General features: G+C 39.1%; 1 pseudogene; it reads right to left on the bottom strand.

Annotated features, from left to right (window-relative positions):
- Positions 1–440: 440 nt before the first annotated feature.
- LOC102131424 (small ribosomal subunit protein eS1-like) lies at positions 441–2,976 on the bottom strand (annotated as a pseudogene).
- Positions 2,977–8,508: the final 5,532 nt, after the last annotated feature.

Genomic DNA, 8,508 nt, shown 5'->3' with positions numbered 1-8,508 from the left:
AAATCAGAATGCAGTTTAAATAATAAAAAAAAACTTGACATGTCAATACTGACTTCTGGGTTCCAGCTAAACCACTAATGCATTGGAAAAGATGCTAAAAATTAAAAAAAAAAAATTCTCAATCATACTATACCGTTGCAACTCTTCCCTTTAACAGACCTGTCCCAGTTCAATATCCTGAGCCAGTCTCCAGGACTACTCGCTGGATTTTTGTCACTTTCCTGGGTTGGATCCTCCATATCCTGGATCTCATTTCTTTCTCTTAGTTTACTTCTTCATTTAGATGTAGTACATTCTCAAGCAACTTCCTGAGAAAGGTGCATGGGAGATAAAATTTTCTATTCCCAGTCTAAAAATAATTCTACCCTCACATTTGACTATTAGTGTAGTTGTAGAACTTTAGGTTAACTTTTTTTTTTCCCCTCAAAAACTTGTTGACATTTCTTTTTTTTTTTAATTATTTTTTATTATTATACTTTAAGTTCTAGGGTACATGTGCATAACGTGCAGGTTTGTTACATATGTATACTTGTGCCATGTTGCTGTGCTGCACCCATCAACTCGTCAGCACCCTATACCTGACTTGTTGACATTTCTACATGGTCTACCAACATCCAGTGATGCTACTGCTAAGTCCACTGCTAGCTTGTGTATTGTTTCTTCGTGGACACTCTGTTTTTGTTAGTTTTCTTCTTGGAAGCCTTTAGGAATTTCATCCTTGAGTGTTACATTTCATGATGAGACATCAAGGTTTGAGTCATTTGTATTTGTTACATTGGGAATGTGGTGGACTCTTTCAATATGGAAACTTTGTTCTTGGGCTCTAAGAATTTGCTTCTATTATTTCTTTGGCAATTTTCTTTCTTGTATTTTCTCTACTTTCTTTTTTTTCTTTTTTTTTTTTTTCACTAATAGGACTTTTTATTTGCTACTATTATAAGTCTGAACTTTAAACACATTCTTGGACTGGTGGTTCATATTCATCAGCTCGTTCAACTTTATCAACTGTCTCATCCCCAGTAGCTTTTCCTGAACTACTACCTTCACCATGAAACTCCATGAGTCTTCTCAATTCAAACTCAAGCTTCTTCAGCATTTTTACTTTTCTAACGAAGACACCATGGAGAGGACAAGTAGATTGGCAAGGCTTTTCTACGTCTTTTTCAATGCTGTCAGGATGAAGCAATTTATTGCTTCAATTATTTATTTCTTTTTTTCTTATACTTTAAGTTCTAGGGTACATGTGCACAATGTGCAGGTTTGTTACATATGTATACATGTGCCATGTTGGTGTGCTGCACCCATTAACTAGTCATTTACATTAGGTATATCTCCTAATGCTATCCCTCCCCCCTCCTCACAATAGGCCCCGATGTGTGATGTTCCCCTTCCTGTGTCCAAGTGTTCTCATTGTTCAATTCCCACCTATGAGTGAGAACATGTGGTGTTTGGTTTTCTGTTCTTGCGATAGTTTGCTGAGAATGATGGTTTCCAGCTGCATCCATGTCCCTACAAAGGACACAAACACATCATTTTTTATGACTGCATAGTGTTCCATGGTGTATATGTGCCACATTTTCTTAATCCAGTCTGTCACTGATGGACATTTGGGTTGATTCCAAGTCTTTGCTATTGTGAATAGTGCCGCAATAAACATACATGTGCATGTGTCTTTATAGCAGCATGATTTTATAATCCTTTGGGTATATACCCAGTAACGGGATGGCTGGGTCAAATGGTATTTCTAGTTCTAGATCCTTGAGGAATCGCCACACTGTCTTCTACAATGGTTGAACTGGTTTACAGTCCCACCAACAGTGTAAAAGTGTTCCTATTTCTCCACATCCTCTCCAGCACCTATTGTTTCCTGACATTTTAATGATTGCCATTCAGAACATAGGCATAGTCAAGGACTTCATGTCTAAAACACCAAAAGCAATGGCACTAAAAGCCAAAATTGACAAATGGGATCTAATTAAACTAAAGACCTTCTGCACAGCAAAAGAAACTACCATCAGAGTGAAGTGGCAACCTACAGAATGGGAGAAAATTTTTGCAATCTACTCATCTGACAAAGGGCTAATATCCAGAACCTACAAAGAACTCAAACAAATTTACAAGAAAAAAACAAACAACCCCATCAAAAAGTGGGCAAAGGATATGAACAGACACTTCTCAAAAGAAGACATTCATACAGCCAACAGACACATGAAAAAATGCTCATCATCACTGGCCATCAGTGAAATGCAAATCAAAACCACAATGAGATGCCATCTCACACCAGTTAGAATGCTTCAATTATTGAATAAATTTATTGATCACTTCTTTCAAGTTATTTGTCTGCACCTCTCAGGTCATGATTTCCAAATCTTCTTCGGGATTTGTCGGAGCTGTTGGTGCTGAATATAAGAAGTCTTCCGTATCTGATTGTTGTATTTTTTAGTAAAACCAACACAGAACAGATTAAACAAGTAGCCATCATTAGTCTTGACATCGACATGAGTTTCAATCATTGTCTGCCACTTTTTGACCATGGAACACATTTTGTCATGGGTAAGATCCATGCCATAGAAGTTAGTCAGGCAGTTTTTGCCCTGAACATCTTCAGTAATCATCTTGAATTTTCTAAATACAACTTCATCATTCTGCAAATCAGCTTGACTCACTTCAAACATATGACCCTTGAGGCCATCAGATATAATTTTGGTTCCTTGGGTCCTGGTGATTAGTGTCCTTCCAATATTTCTTATATTAAACATAGCAGGTGCTTTCACATCATAGCAATCTTTCTTGGAAAATGGATCAACCACCTTCTTCTTGGCTCCTTTTTTGCCACCTTTAGTAAGACACTTGTTCTTGCCAACCACCATGGTGCTACTCAGAAAGCCAAAATGGCTCTACTTTCTTTTTGTAGGATTCCTATTAGTCAGATGTTGAGCTCCTTTATTGGTCTGCCATACAGTTCATTTAATTTCCTTAAAGATAATCCCAGTATTTTGTGTGGTTTTGCTTGTTTGTTTGCATAAGTTGAGGGGGTGAAATGCCTCAATGTTACTGTTTAGTGTGGGGAGTGAGGGAGATGTTGACTGTCCCATATATAGTTCCAATGATTGCCTTTGTTTATAACCCCACATACCACTTCACCCTCCATTATGCCTGATGTCTTCAGTTCCTATGCCTCCTTTTAGCTTTGGATTTAACTTGACATAATGCAAGTTTTCTCCTTAGTAGTAGCCCCTCCTTTCCTCTACTTCAGGTATCACCATTTCACCTATTTTCTATCTTCAAGAAATTTGCTGAAATTTCTCATTCTCTTCATTAGAGAGAGATAACTTTTTATTATTATTTTACTATTATTTTAAAGGATCTTTCAGAAAGAGGAGATACATCTACATATAATCTGCATGCTCAGTCTTCCATCTTTACTCACAAGCTCAACTTTTATTTCTTTATCTGTTTGCCCTCTCTAGAGCAGTAAGCAAAGAGCAGCAACGTAGTATTTTCCTCTTTAATTTTGGGGCATAACACACACATGGCTAATCATCATTCCCTAAATGTTTGCTGAATTTCATAGATTTGCCTAGTGCAGGTCAGGTGCAGTGGCTCATCCCTGTAATCCCAGCAATCTCCACTTTGGGAGGCTGAGGCGGGTGGATCACTAGAGAGCAGGAGTTTGAGACCAGCCTGACCAACATTGTGAAACCCCATCTCTAATAAAAATACAAAACTTAGCCAAGTATGGTGGTGCACGTCTGTGGTCCCGGCTACTCAAGAGGCTTAGGCTGGAGAATTGCTTGAACTCAGGAGGCAGAGGTTGCAGTGAGCTGACATCGTGTCACTGCACTCCAGCCTGAGCAATAGGGCAAGACTTTCTCAAAAAAAAAAAAAAAAGAAAAAGAAAAAAAATGAATTGCCTAGAGCATTTTATGCATGCTCAGTCATCCTAAGATAATTGCCAAGTCCTTAAGGAGACCTATAAGGATATCCCTATAATGAACAGAGTCTCCAAATTTTTTTTAAGATGATAAAATTTCAACAATTGCATTGAGGAGGACCACATAAGTGAACATTTAAAATGTAGAGGATCCTGAAAAATCTAGAACTTAACCTTCTACTTTATTGAGTCTTCAGCACATAATACAGTGTGCTTTATATGCAAGAGACCCTGTTGGTGTTGCTTGTGTGTGTGTGTGTGTGTGTGTGTGTATACACACACATACATATATAATAAAGTTAGAAGAAATGCCACTTATCTTAATTCTGAGAATATAAGGTATTTTTCTAAGTTGAAAACAAGAACTGCTTCTTCTCTTAGATTGAATAAATGCTGACTATTGTCTCAGATGTTGCTGCTGTTATTATTTAGAGTTGATAAACTCTCAAGATGTCAATCAATGAATTGAGGGGTTATCCCTCTTATCAATGATTTAGGATCCAGCTAATAGCTGATGAAAGAGTTTAATTCACAGAAGATTGGCTTTCTAGATATTTAGAGGGAAGCAGCCATTCAACTTCCAGAAAGAATAATAGCTCATTTTTCTCCCTTTATCTGAGCTGGCTTGTAACTTGGGAGAAGCAAAGAGCAGCCCAGATTGAAAGGTCAAGCTGGCAGTGTGTACTTAACTCTGATAGAAGAGAGAGTGTAAATCTTTGAATGTCCTGAGATAACAAAAGCCCAGTGAAAATACAAATAAAGTCATGTGGATCAGTATCTAAATCTGCTGCCTGCTGCCTCTAGTACAGATGCTCTGTGGTACAGCAGGAAAAGCAAGGGCTTCAGATTTGCACAGATTCATTTAACCCTGTTGCTTTCCAACTGTGTGATATTGGGGGAACTTTCTCAACCTTTCTGAGTTTTGCTTTCCTTATATAATGAGATTATTGAAGAAAATTAAATGAGAGAATAAGTACTAAAGAGCATGTCCAGCATAGCAGTTGCTCAGTAGATGCTAGTTCTACTTTTCCTTTTATGTCTCAGGAAAGATAACTATGGTGCCTCACTGTGAGAGCCCTCCTATGAGAGACTGCATTCTCATGGATCACACCTCTGCCTTGGTGATCAGAGGGCAGATTTACCACAGCATCCCTATTTTAGGGTATGCCCTCACTATTCTTCCTTATGTTCTTCTTTTTTTCTCCTTTTTCTTTTCTTTTCTTCTTGCGCTCCCTTTCCCCAGCAAGTCTCGTATCAGGTAATAAGAAAGGACATGTAAAGCAGGCGAAATGTAGAATTAAGAGTAGGGGAGAAAAGGGGAAAGGAAGGAAGAGATTGGTCACACTGCGACCTTCATCCATACGGTTTTGGGAGTTTTTTTGTTTATTGGTTTATTTTTATTTTTATTTTAAGTCCTGGGGTACATGTGCCGGAAGGTTTGTTGCATAGGTAAACATGCCATGGTGATTTGCTGCACCTATGAAAGTTTGGGGTTTTGTTTATTTTGTTTTATTTTTTGCCTCTCACTCCAGGGACTCTCATCTATGCCCTTTATTTCAGGGCACTAAAGGTTGGTGGTTTTCCATTCTGTATCTCCAGCCAGGCATCTCTGCTCTGAACACTATAACTACATTGAACAGCTAGTCAATGTCTCCACTTCTATGTCCGTAGGCTCTTCAAGCTCAACACAGCTGAACTCATCACTCCCCACCTGCCCTCTTTGACCCACAACCCACTGATCTTCTAGGATGGTCTGTTTTGGGCAGTGGCACTACCGTCTACCCACCTGCCCAAACCAGAAGCATTGGAGACTTCCTTGGCATTTCCTCTCCATCAACTCCCACCTACATCTATCATCAAACTCTCCTGGAGTCTACCTTCTCTGGACTTCTATTATTCACATCTTAGGCCTCCCTCCAGGATCTGTTCTTCAGACCTCATTTTTTTTTTCTCATGATTTCTGTCTCTTTGTATTTCTGGTCCTTGCTCTAAGATTTTTCCTTCACCTGAATTTCCATGTCTTTAGAATGGTTTTCAGTAGGATCATCCTCTCCCTAATTTTTAAATGTAAAAATCATGGCTGTTTCTGTTTTGTGTTTGTTTTGTTTTCTGCTTCTAAGAGGTCTTTTTAAAATGCTATATGATTCTCCTTAAGTACTTATTTTTTAAAAAATAAGACCAATGCCTGTCTCCTCTAGCAGTTGTATTCAAAGGAGTTACCCATCTGAGTGTTGTCATTGCTTTCTGTGGCTATTGAGAACCCCTCGGTGCACTGAATTTTCCTTTGTGAACTCTTGATTCTACTCTTTCTTGGGACCCAGGTTAAGCTATCAAGAGTGGCAACGAACTTGGGAACATTGAAAAGCACAACAGCCTCTGACCCTAGGGACCAACCCAGTGGCAGAATGCCTCTCCCCAGATGAAACCTCTGGAGGAAGTCTCTCTGCTCTCTATCTCCTCAGGAATAAAGACCACAGCTCTCAGAGGTAGGAGAACCCCATCCATGTTGCAGTCTTACCTCAGGTCCTCAGGAACAGGGTGGCCAACAGGTATTTCTAGGACCATGTTGGCCATGGATCTCCATGGCTCAAGCTCCCTGTAATAACTAAGTTTTGCTCCAGGGTTTTCCCCTATCTCAAGGTTCCTATCTTGGCCAGAAGGCTGAGCACTACTCCTAGAATCCTATAGAGCACAGACCTTCAGCTGGTAGTTGGATTTGAGCTAGGGTAAAAAGGCTGTAGGATACACGCTTCAGCTGCCATCATCCCAGAATTTCCTCCACCTCTCTCCCATCCACTGTCATCTTCCTGGACCAAGCACCACCATTTTTTCCCTAAACTACAGCAATAGCTTCCTAAATATTGCCATTCCTACCTTCCTACAATTCATTCTCCCCTCTGCACCCAGATAGCTCTTTAACAAGTAAACAAACAATAATCTGTTTATCTTATTCTCCTGCTTAAAAAAATCTTTCAGTGACTTCTCAGGACTCCCAGAGGAAAGACCAACGCCTCTGACATAGTCTACCAGGCCTTGAATAATTTCAGCTTCTTTGAAGCTCATCTACTTATAGGCAAGGGAAGAAGTTGTAAACAGGGGTCTCTTTCCAAAAAAGAGGAACAATGCCTCCAGAATCATAAAACCTAGAATGTGGTCCTACTTCCTCCACGAATCAACTTCATTTCTCTGGATATCTGCTTCTTCTTCTAAAAAATGATGATAAAGTCTGCCTCACCTTCTTCAGAGAGTTTTAGTGAGGCTCTTATAAGAAAACATTTTCAATGTCTGTTTTGTAAACTGCAAAGTAGTATAAAAACTGTAGCTGCCCTACTAAGTGGTGTGAGTTTTAGGGAACTATACACTTAAAACATGACTTCAATCACCTTGTCACAGATACCATAATTTCTACCATGAAAGTTTCTCTTTTGGACTGAGGCATTATGACTCCAATTATTCACTGTTAAAATGCACAAGATACAGGAGAAGGAAGAGAAAAGAATAAAGCATGAAGTCATTTTGATTCACTTCTATGGAAGATCCTCATAGAATTATCTCTCAGATTGACTGATTCTGAGGGACTGGGAGACAAGAGAGGTAACGTTTTATAATTGAGAGAAGGGAGGAAAAGGTCCAAGGTGATACCCAGAGAAGAACAGCCAGGTAAGCACAGTGTTGGTATTCCTTGGCCAGTGTAGGGGCAGTAACAAGGCCAGCACCCCATGTTCTTGAGTAGTGCTGGTCTTCCTCTTAATTTTATTTTGGGAGGTGTTTCTTCTTTTCAGACAATTATCTTCCTCCCAATAGTGCAAAAGATTTAATGTATAATGGAGAAAAATTAGAAAAAGGCATTCTAGTTGCTTCTCCTCAACCAAGAATGCTATAGAATATTTTATTCTATTTATCTAATCTAAGATGCCATCAATTATAAAACATAATTATATGTAATATTAACAAAAAACATATTTCTGATTTAAACTTTGACATGTCAATAAGTTGTATCCCAATTTCAAAGATGATAAATGTGAAAAAATATACATTTTAAAATCCATGAACTATAACATCTGTATGCTGATTGGATCACTATGGCTAGTCTGCTGTAACTATGTGACATAATACCGTCCATCTGCTAGGATGGGGATTACAATGTGGAATTCTCCATACACTCAGAGTACAAAACAGTTACTTGCTATCAAGGACATTTTGAGAATGTTCATGGTGATGGTACGCTGAACCATCCACTTTCTCCTGGCGTAAAATGGGAGAAATCCTATATACATTACAGATAAAAAGGATTTTTTAAAGGATACAAATAGCTTTATTCCAGGTTATAATTTTTTAAAAGATACAAACAGCTTTATTCCAGGTCATAAACAAATTTTGTTCTGATCACTCTTTCTCACATTGGGGCTCACATCTCACCTGTAGACCTGAAGAGCCCTCCAAGGGTCCCTGGGAGTGTAGTAAGCATCCCAGACCCTCTGTGAAATCCTGCAGAGGTTGCACTGCAGTCCACAGGCCCCAGAGACCTCCTCACTCAACACCTTGAGGGAAGAACTGTCTTGTCCCAAGGGTCC

Source organism: Macaca fascicularis, chromosome 1 (genome assembly GCF_037993035.2).
Source record: "Macaca fascicularis isolate 582-1 chromosome 1, T2T-MFA8v1.1".
NCBI classification, from domain to species: Eukaryota; Metazoa; Chordata; class Mammalia; order Primates; family Cercopithecidae; genus Macaca; species Macaca fascicularis.
The sequence above is the reverse complement of the archived record's forward strand: the minus strand, read 5'-3'. Positions and strand labels throughout refer to the sequence as shown.